Raw genomic sequence first — 11,536 nt, forward strand, 5'->3', positions numbered from 1 at the left:
CGTAAAAAATTAAAAATTCTAGTTGTCTTTTTAATTAACCAAAAAATTGGAGGGCAACTATGCTTCCTCCCCCGCTCTTTTTTTCTCAAAATCATTCGATCAAAATTATGAGAAAGCCATTTAGCCAAAAAAAAAAATGCAAATTTTGTTTTAATTATTCCTCTTCGGAGAGCCAAAATCAAAACATGCATTGATTCAAAAACGTCCAGAAATTAAATAAAAAAACAAGTTTTTTTTAACTAAAAGTAAGGAGCGACATTAAAACTTAAAACGACTAGAAATTACTTCGTATATGAAAGAGGCTGCTTCCTCATCAACGCCTCGGTCTTTACGCTAAAGTTTGACTCTTTCTCTCAATTCTTCTTTTTAAAACAGTAAAAAACTTTAGCGTAAAGAGCGAGGCGTTGATTAGGAAGCAGCCTCTTTCATATACGAAGTAATTTCTGGTCGTTTTAAGTTTTAATGTCGCTCCTTACTTTTAGTAAAAAAAACTTGTTTTTTTTATTTAATAGAAATTACAGACCGGGACACCGGGACACAAATGACGACCGGGACACTGGGACACAGGGAATATAAATGACGACCGGGACACTCAAAGAGAAATTACAAACTGGGACACCAGGACACAAATGACGACCGGGACACAGGGAATATAAATGCTATTTATATGCACAGACAATGGGACAGCGAAGAATGTTGTATATTCGCATGTTATACGTAGTTAAAAATATATATTTATATCTATCTCTATTCACAGGTGGGACACAGGGACACAGCTACAATGGCGCGTAACTAATATGGCGCGTAACGACTTACGCGCGCGGGGGGGCTTGGGGGGCGCGAAGCGCCCCACCAACTAGGTGTTGGGGTGGCGCGAAGCGCCACCCCAACAGCTAGTATGTAATAAAAACATAAGAATACAAAAGTTCTTTACGTAAGCTAATTTATAAGTTACGTATATCTTTTACTTATAAAAAGATTCGTAAAAAATTAAAAGTTCTAGTTGCCTTTTTAATTAACCGAAAATTGGAGGGCAACTAGGCTTCCTCCCCCGCTCTTTTCTTCTCAAAACCATTCGATCAAAATTATGAGAGAGTCATTTAGCCAAAAAAATTAAATATACAAATTTCGTTTTAATTATTCCTCTGTGGAGAGCCAAAATCAAAACATGCATTGATTCAAAAACGTTCAGAAATTAAAAAAAAACAAGTTTTTTAAATGAAAGTAAGGAGCGACATTAAAACTTAAAACGAACAGAAATTACTCCGTATATGAAAGGGGCTTTTCCTTCTCAACGCCCCGCTCTTTACGCTAAAGTTTTTTACTGTTTTAAAATGTAGAGTTAAGAGAAAGAGCCAAACTTTAGCGTAAAGAGCGGGGCGTTGAGAAGAAAAAGCCCCTTTGATATACGGAGTAATTTCTGTTCGTTTTAAGTTTTGATGTCGTTCCTTACTTTCATTTAAAAAACTTGTTTTTTTAATGGCAATCAGAAGCTAAAATAGTTTTAGAAAACTATTCCTTGCCAACAGTTTCCACCACTAGTCCTATATCTTAATAGAAAATAACATTGTTTGTTTTCTTACGTATTCTAGGACCATGCAACACTGTCAGTTTTTTGCTTCTTGTATCTTTTTATTCCCATTCTTATCTAACGCTATTATGGAGGAGTACTATTATGCGAACAGACTCCAACTAAGAAAGCCCGGGATAAATACAAGATTTTCTTTTAGTTACGTCAGAATTCATTTAATAACTAAAAGGCAAAAAAAAATTCTGTTTCTTCTTTCTGGTGAATTTTCCAGCATTTGCTACTGCGTTTTAGTATGCCTGTTAAGACTTGTACGCCCATTCTTGAAAAAAAAAAAAATCTAAACCATTGAACAAGTATAAAATAACACAAATCAGATTAGAATGAATTGCCAACATTCGATTTTGGATAGTATTATTTTTGGCTTACCGTTTCTTTCATAGGACTAACGAAGAATCCAAGATGTTGCTACATTGGAATCTTGACAAAAGCCACTGTGGGAATCCAGGCCCTAGTTGTTGAGACGAATTAAAAATCTGGACCACATCCAAAGTTTATCTCCGAGATATCTTTATGGAGAAAGAAAAAATACGTAGATCAATAAGCTTAATGTTTGTGAAACTTGGACATTTTTTATTATTATTATTAGCTCTTAAAATTTATTGCTGGCATCTTCATTGAGTGAGAGATTTTGTTATATTGTTTTAATTGATTAAGAGAAACCTATTTGCCTTCTAAAAAATACTTTCGATTCACAGTAACGAATGTTTTAAGTTAGTTTACTCTTAATAGCAGTAAGTAGCAATCTTATTTATGTTTTACTTGGGAAAGGTTTAGTTCGTGCTCAAGTTTTTTTGTTTTTTTTGTTTCATTTTTCCTTATTTGTTGTTCTTTCTCTTGCTTTATCTTATTTCTACACGTGCTTTAATTTCTTGTTTAGGGTAAATAGTTGTGCTTTTGTGATTTTTTTTAATAATAGCATTATATAGTTATTATTATATTATAGTAGAAAATAATATATTATAAAGTAAATTGCATTAGAAAAGTTTACAATGTAGCTTAAAAAAGTAACTCAACCAAAGAAAGGCGAATGGAATTGTAAGCTTAAATCTGGTAGTAATTTTCGCTAAACGACAAACGGAACCTGCTCGCTAGATAGACCACAAATTTCAATTCTATTTCGAACTTCCTTTTAGGTTCATTTTATTCTCATCAAGTTTGGAAGGTTCCATTACAGGTCGATTTCATTTCTTTATACTCTTATTTTATTGATGTACAAGAACCATTTTCTAGCATTAGATTAAAGATGACCGTGTTTTGCTCTTGGTCTGAATTTCTGCTTTCTAACGGGGGAAATTGAGAGGGAACAAAATGTCCTAATAAATTGGAAAATGCCTTCGAAAGACTCGAAAACTGAAGGTGGAAAATCAGAAATTTACGTTCCGTAAAGCTTCATAGAAATCCTGTATCTTGACTAACAGAACTTGGAATTGCACAAACACAATCAAGAACTAGGTTTTACGGCAAGACGTTCTGACAAAATAATTGAAAATAAAGAGAAAATAACTAAAATTTTGAAAGTTGATATACAAAAAGGGAAAAAGTATTTGTTTCTTAACAAATACTAATTATTTTACTCTTAAAATGAAGTAATTTTCCTCATAAAATGAACTAAGACTTATTAGTTGAATTAAAGTTATTAAGTTAAAAAAAAACTTGTCGGCACTAAATAAGATGTGCAAGTTCATAAATTGAACAAAACAGCTGGAAACTCAAAACTTTGTGAGGGCTCAAAGGGCAAAAGAACCCCCGACATAAATGAAATAGAACAGCCATATAAAACTAAAGGAGGCAAAATATCAAATGTTGTACTTGCTATAAATCTATTCGTAAACACAATAATTTTTAAAATCGTTGTAGGAGCATTGTCAAGTACTGTATTTATCTTGAATAGAACTTACATTGCAGGTTGCAAAAGTATTAGGTGAATTGTATTTTGAACAATTATATGATATTTTATATATATAGATACTAAAATTCTCTGCCTTTGTTGTCAAATATTATATTAAATATCAGAAGAACTGATAATTTACATTATTTTCTGTCGATAGTGTTCAGTTAGTTTTTTAAAATAGCTTTGTTTAGAATTATATTTAAATTAAGCTACAAATAATTCTTGATAAACACCCTTAAGGAAAGATTAAAGCAAATGCGAGGATTTAGTGCATGAAGAAAGAGATACAGTAAAAAAAAAATAATTCACCTATGACTCTGGGTGTAAGGGAGTAAAGAACTGATTAGTTCAATCATGATGTTCATAAGGTTTACCAAGCAAGATTTATATTGCAGGCTGCAAAAGTATGCAGGCTGCAAAAAGGCTGCAAAAGTTTGGCTTGCAGGCTGCAGGCTGCAAAAGTATGCAGGCTGCAAAAGTAGGTGAATTGTATTTTAAACAATTATGCGATGTACTAATAATTCTCTGGCTTTTATTGTCAAATATTATATAAAATGTCAGCAAGATCTGATAATTTACATTGTTTTCTGTTGATAATGTTCTGCTAGCTTTTTAAAAATAGCTGTGTTTAGAATTATAGTTTAAATTAAGCTACAAATAATACTTGATAAATACCCGTAAGGAAAGATTAAAGCGAAGTTATTTAGTGAACGATGAAAGAGATACAGTAAAAACAGAAAAAAATCTACCTATGGTTCCGGGTCTAAGGGAGTAGGCACTGATTAGTTCAATCATTATGCTCATTAGCCTAACCAAGCAAGATTTGGGGCTTACGGATCCTCTCACGATTGGCCCAAATAATTTATATTATAATCAATATATTCCATTTTCATGGAATAATTTTATCTTGCTTGCCATTATATGAATTAATATTTTGTTTTAGTTGGTGAAACTCGATACATTTTAAACAGAGTACCATTGTCAAAAGCGCCCTCTGTCAGTCCTGGTGATGCCTTGGAAAGTAAATTATTAATTTATAAGCACTTTATTACTGTTTTCATTTATTATATTTGAACTTTGTATCTTGTATTAAAGAATTTGTTTCTGCTAATGCGTTTCCCTTTGGAAACCGACCATAATTTAGGATTATTAGCATACCAGGTTCTGTGTGTGTTTCAGATTTGTGTTATTATAACTGTTATAATTATCATTACTGCCTCTTTTATAATATTTTATATGTACTATAGCTGGGGGTAAAAATGATGGTGGGTAAGTAATGAAGGAAAAAAGTTATGATTATACTCGTAATGTAATAATTTATGCTTTTTTGACATAATTTTGTTTTATATAATAGATCACTATTTCCTGTTCATCTTTTAAAACATAAATCACAATGACACAATCTATCTTTAAATCATCATTACAAAAACAGAAAATATACACTACCCATGATGCAGCCGTACGGTAATCTTATGGCCGTTTTCGGGTTAGGAGACACATCAGCCAATGGAAAATTAGGTCTTAACATAATTCGGCATTTTCTCGGTTTTCCTACCAAATGAAATTTAAACGGGTTAATCTCAAAGACTATTCAATTGCTGCTATCAAATCTAACCAAGAAAGGATTTAGTGGGTTGTGGTACCCCTTGAATTTTATTGTAGGGTTATTCAAGTACAATTTAATTTGTTAAAGTCTTTTTGGAAACAAGTACATGTTGTATTGCCTCAGTTATTGGCTGTAAAGACAAGGATGTAAATACGTCTATCACTTTTATAATGCTCCTTTTCCCAGGTTAAGAAATTTTCCCTGACCTATGATGGTATTTAATAACAGCATGTTAGGAATTCTACTCTCTAGTTTATAGTGTTTGTACCAGTTCTACATACGTACCTGTCGCATTATTAAGAATGATTACGTATGATATGTTCCCATTTAAGAGAAAAAGAGATTGCTGTCTTATGGTTCTATCTTAAAAAACATGACTTAAATTCATTGGTATATTTTTGTGACGTATTTTCGTAAACCAATCACATTTCTTTATGTGCATTATTTTGTTATTAGACGCTGAGGTGTGGTACTCTTCGAGAAATTATAGCCTAGTATATGATACAATGGTTTTATCCAGCTTTCTAGGGCTAGATAAGTAAAAAGTTGAGATGGTTAGTACAATCCAGGTCATCCCCTAATTAATTGGGAGGAGGTTGTAAAGAAATATTTAAGGGAAATTGGAACTTTTTTGAGAGGGTGTAAATAGGAACACTTTGAATAGATTGTAATGGAGAAAGAGTGTGCGTAGCTGAGTTCACCTTAGGCGGTCTTGTGTTTCATTAATAGTAATAGTAGTTATCTTAGCATTATTTGATACACAGTATATTGATACATTGACTCGAAATAAATTTTGCAGCAGTGAAGACAATTTTTTACTTACAATATTTTTTTTTCAAGTAAATCCTCTTTTTTTCTGTGGTCATTTCTAAGAAAAAATAATTATTGTAATAAAGGACATAATTTATGTTTGGTAGATAAATAACGAATGGAAACTATAATTTAGATTTGTATTGAACAAAAACTAAGGTTTATTTTAAATAAAATAAAAAATTAGAACTAATCCCTTAGGGACAAGGCTTCGTTTTTCCTTCTTTCTTTTGAACTTGCCTGAAAAGCACATATGTGCGTAGCAAAAAATTTGAGGGGGAAATTTTAAGTTGGTCGACTTTTTCAAGAAAACTAGATTGTTCATAAGAAAATCTAACGATTACACAGGACAGAAGCCTTTGTGTCGTATCCTCTCAACATTTGAGAACTTTACTACTTTTACATGAAGTTTCTTTTTTTGTATGATTTGTTTTTCTGTTCTTATGGATTTTTCAAACCCTTTTTAATAAATTCTTGTGTTAATGCCCGACAATACTTGTTAAGAAAAATGGCAACTGTCACAAGATTTTGTTTTTGTTTAAAGCTAGAAATTAATGTACACAGAGCCTACCTGTCGAAAAAGTAATTTCAAAAAAAAAAAATGAAAATGTAAAACTACTGAATAGATCTTCAAACATTTAAAAACGGGAAAACTGAGGTAGATATAAATATACGTCCAAATTTAATTAGAGCATAGGAATGGATAAAATGCTATTAAAATCAGAAGATATAAAAAGTGGCAGAAATCCCTTGACTTGATCCTATTTTGGGTACTCTATTCAACAAAAATGGGCAGAATTTAGAAACTAAGGGTAATGCCTGGCGGCAAAACTTTCTTTGACTGATAGTTTGAACGAAAATAAGCATTAAGGCTGTCAATAGTACTAGTTGCTGAAAAGTACAGAGACACAAGCCCATAAGAAGGTGGGAGAAATAAGTCAATTGTCTTTCATAAGGCCATCTAAAATAACCAAAAGGTGTAGTTTGAGCCGTAGGTGCATTCAGAGCTCCACTTTCTAAAATCCAAAATATCTTAGGGTCAAACCATTTGATTGACATAAAGCTTTGTAAAATCAAAAGAAATTCCCAAAAATTCAGAACTGGTTCACAAAATTGACCAGAAATACTCGGCAGTTAAAAACCGAAAAAAAGTACATGCCTACTAGATCAACTCTATACCAAGTATACTTAGACACATAACGCATTCAAATCTCATCCAAAAACATTTATCTTTTTTGAAAAATCAGACAACTGATACGAATGATCCAAACAATTAGCATATAAATCTTCCTTGTCAATACTTCGGCTCAGGGGGAAGGGTATTTTTGAAAAAAAAAATCAAATGCATCAAATTCACAAAATGTACATAAAATAATAGTAGTGCAAATGACTTGTGAAGTGTTTGATTGTAACTGAGGAAACCTAGACAAAAATTTTCAAGATCTTTCAAAACTATACACGGATCTTATATTTCAGCCCTTTCAAGAGGGACTAATTCGTTGATCTCGTTGATCCTCGTTGATCCCCATCTCTTATTGTACAAATTCATAAGCTTTTATTTTTCTAATTCCCAGGTTTTTTTCTTTTTTCTTTTACAACATTAATTTGAGGCTATGCCATTGTACAAAGTGTCGTCACTTATGGAATGACCGCTGTCTCTATGAATCAAAATTTTAATTATGCACGGATAAGCTTCATTATATGACCAACACAGTGTAAAAAATCTGTCAATAAAATGAAGCAATCCAGAACAAGGATGAAGTCAATTTGGCTCTAGACAACATACAGTCTATAAAGACCTATGTATTTTACGTCTCTGTCCTATGTTCAAACATTTCAGACGAGTTATTTTATTTTGTGTGTCTTTTTCATACATATATATATATATATATATATATATATATATATATATATATATATATATATATATATATATATATATATATATATATATATATATATATATATATATATATATATATATATATATATTATTTGCATGTGGGTTATTTTAATAATACAAAAAATTCTAGCGTTTTCAGACCCCTTGTCTTCAGAAATTTGAAGTTTGAGAATTAATACCTTGCTAAACTACTCTATCAGCATAGCAATATTTTAGGATACGAAGCTGCAACTGTGTTTTAAAATTCGTGTTTGAGACGATTTTGAGTTGGCTTAAAAGGCGATGCTGGGTAAATAAAAAAATATTAATATTTTCTTTATAAGGCGTTTGTGCCTTTTCTTTTAGTCTGAAATCCACACTGTATTCTACCCCTTTACAATATTGCTTGTCAACTGATGATGTTCATGATACCACCACTGAAGTGCACGAAACATTGCCTATAATTGCCAACATTTCAAGTAAGATTCTACTTTATTCCACAATTTTTTTACCTCATCTGTTGTAGCATGCAAGTAAGTTTTCATGGCAAAGATTAATTACTGACATTCCCTGAACATAATGAGAAAATCAACCAATAGGAAGTGACTCTGTATGGCGCAACCAACGGCTCTCTTCGATCCATTTTCTAGAGACGAAGCAAATGAAACTTTTATTGGAAAATTTCTGAAGGATTTATTCCATGTTAGGCTATGAAAAGTGACAAAATGCCAACAAGATAGGATATTAGTTTCTAAAGGAAATTAGCTCATAGTCAAGAAATCTTATAGCCTTTCAAAATCGAAAATTTCATTTCCAAACATGGTACTTTGTGTTTTTGTTCAAAAAATAATCTAGCCAAACTGTTCAGTAAAATAGATTAAGTTTTTACCCTGCTCATTACGGCTCCTTTAATTCTCTTAGGGTAGGGTTTCAAGCCTCTTAAGCTATTGCCTAGGAGAGTAGCGATTTGACCAGAGGCGGTTTTAGGGGGACAGAGGGGGTAATTGCCCTTGTTGCAGAAATTTTAGGAGTGCAAAATTTCAAAAAAATAATATAATGGTTATAGTCATTTTTTAATTTTTGAAATTTATTTTTATTGATATAAAGTAGAGGTTGCAGTTGGCAGTAAGCATAAGCAAATTGAATCTGAAAATCTTATTTTCCCCATATCTTTATCACTAATCCTTGAAAGTAAAAGTAAACAGATCGATTCTAAATTTTAATGTTTTTTTGGGATATTTTGTGTTCAAATTTCGTTAATAAATGGAAATATTTCATTAAATGAACGTTGTATTTTAAATTTGACCTGAAAATTATTTAAATCAAGATTTTGCCCCGGGTGCAAGATAAGCCAGAACCCCCAATAAGTTCGACGAAAGTTGTTTTTTCCAGAGAATATCATTCTTCTAAGTGTTCCGAAATATTGTGTTCATTGTGTAGTTTAGGCCCTACAATGGGTTCCAGAGTAAAGGGCTTGTCTTGATTGCCCTTTCGATTCCAGAGTACAAGCCACATACAAACACAGACAAAGTATTATTTTGTTGGGCTGCAGTATATTTAAGAAAAAAAATGCCAAAATGGAAATATAACTATTGTAGAAAATCATAAAAAATCTAGGTTTTCATGGGAAAGGAGAGAGGCTTAGACTCATTACACTTTTCTAGATATTTTTTTCCACTTGCTTATGCTTCACAGTACCAGAAGACACTATCCCTAATTTGTTTCGTAAGTATTCTAATATCGTCTTCTAATTCCTTTTAATGATTCTGTGGAAAGACATTTTTATTACGGGTCCGGGTTCATAGCGGTTGCAGAGTATTACTAAAATTATCAAACAGATCGTGGTAACGAACTGTAGTAAGGAGCGACCTGGCTCAATAGTAAACGAAACTCTAAAAAGGGAACTTCGATGCTAAGAGATATATCAAAAGAATCGGATTTTTATGCTGATTTTAAATATATAAGTTTCATTATATTTAGTCTTTGTCATCAAAAGTTATGAGCCTGAGAAAATTTTCATTATTTTGGAAAATAGGGGGAAACACCCCCTAAAAGTTTCAAGGTCCAATCTACAAAAATATGGAATTTCGTATTTTTTGCCAGAAGACAGATCACGGGTGTGTGTTTATTTGTGTTTTTTTTCCCAGGGGTCATCGTATCGACCAAGTGGTCCTAGAGTGTTGCAAGGGGGCTCATTCTAACGGAAATGAAATGTTCTAGTGCACAATTAGTTAAAGCTTTATAAAACAGAGTTAATTCATTTGAGACTTGATAAGACTACACACACAACGGTGGGTAATCATTCATCAGCTATTATGGAAGAGAGTCGGTCATTATTATTGCAGCGGTGGGGGATTTGCCTGGAGTCTCAAAAAGTGAGCTTCTAAGTCTGAATTTTGTAACCTTCAGTAACCCTTCAGGTAATCATAGAAGAAAGATCAAGCGTGGAAAATTTAATATCTAATCTCTTTTTATTCCCAGGAATATTGTTGGACTAAGCTTGTAATATGAGTGGTGCAGGGTGAGAGCTCCCCTCTTAGTGTAGATATAATTTCTTGTGGGTAACATAAAACATTACATCAATATGATTTCGGGTAAAAAATAGGGAAAAGTGAGGGGTCATCAAGAGCGTTGCCAGGAAATTTCCAAGGGCGGGGGTGGGGGTGTGATAATGATCTTTGTTTTACTAAGACGTAATTTATTATGTTTCAGCTGCTCCCCCATCCTGAGAAAATGTTGAAGCGGTGCACTTTCTAGGCGTGATTATCGTTCTTGAAGCATTTTTATACGAATGTTGAAGATTATTATAAAACAAGGGTTGAAGGACGTAGGCCTACTGGTAGCCATTTGTTAAATTTAAGAAAGCTTCAGATCAAATGGTCCGTAGAAACAGACTGTAACTAAAAAGCGGCCCTTGTAAATAGAAACTGATAATCTAAAAGCGAAGATTTGATATAGCAACAAGATTTATCATCTTGATTATGCATACACAAATTTTATTTTAAAGCTACTCATAAAAAAAATAGTAGCCAATGAAAGTATGGATAATAAAAAAAGAAAAAAAAAGATTCAACTCAACCAAAAAAAGTTGCGATCATGATGAAAGTATGCAATAGCATTCTACAAGTATTAGAACCCAAAAGTATTAACCCAAGTATTAGAACCCTATAGCTATAGAACCCAAAGTATTAGAACCTTATAGCTACGCAGCAAAAAATAGAATTCCTTGTTCTTCACAGAAGAATTGTTACACATGCGGATCATTTTGTTTCCCAAGTGATTATCGCATCGAACTATAAATCAGAAATTATATTAATGGAGGGTTCATTCAATTGAACATTTAAAGAACTAGTGAAATTTTTAAGCTGCAAAGGAAGTCTTATCACATTAGTCACACATTCTAGCATTTTTCCTCAACAAAAAGCTATTTTGCCCCGATCAGGCCCAGAATGCTATTGAGGATAAATTCTGAGAACCATTGCAAGCAGGACCGTAGGTAAGCAGGAATTTTTTTTCGGGGCCAGGGGGACCGAATCCTTCAATCTCTTATTTCGTGGGAAGTATTAGGAAATTATGAGAAAATAAAAAATTGTACTTGTCTATTATATAAAATACAATCGAGAAGTGAAGTTTGGTTAATGCTTATAAAAAAAAAAAAAAAACAGAATATGATGAAAATAGAAAATCATGGGATTTTGGAAGGGTTCGGGCCCGGAGGCTCCCCCTGCGTACGTGCCAGATTACAAGGGTATTTTT

The 11,536-nt window shown here is 32.5% G+C and overlaps 2 long non-coding RNA genes across 2 annotated transcripts in view; one reads left to right on the forward strand and one right to left on the reverse strand.

The window, feature by feature from the left end:
- Window positions 1-2,093, reverse strand: part of LOC136035463 (uncharacterized) — a 77,764-nt gene extending 75,671 nt beyond the window's left edge. The window contains exon 1 of the long non-coding RNA XR_010619445.1: window positions 1,958-2,093. This is a non-coding gene — a long non-coding RNA (uncharacterized LOC136035463). The remainder of the gene's footprint in view (window positions 1-1,957) is intronic.
- The window catches only part of LOC136035461 (uncharacterized), a 54,164-nt gene extending 49,571 nt beyond the window's left edge, over window positions 1-4,593 (forward strand). The window contains exon 4 of the long non-coding RNA XR_010619443.1: window positions 1,972-4,593. This is a non-coding gene — a long non-coding RNA (uncharacterized LOC136035461). The remainder of the gene's footprint in view (window positions 1-1,971) is intronic.
- The last annotated feature ends 6,943 nt before the right edge of the window (window positions 4,594-11,536 follow it).

This window comes from Artemia franciscana, chromosome 14 (genome assembly GCF_032884065.1).
Source record: "Artemia franciscana chromosome 14, ASM3288406v1, whole genome shotgun sequence".
Classification (NCBI taxonomy): domain Eukaryota; kingdom Metazoa; phylum Arthropoda; class Branchiopoda; order Anostraca; family Artemiidae; genus Artemia; species Artemia franciscana.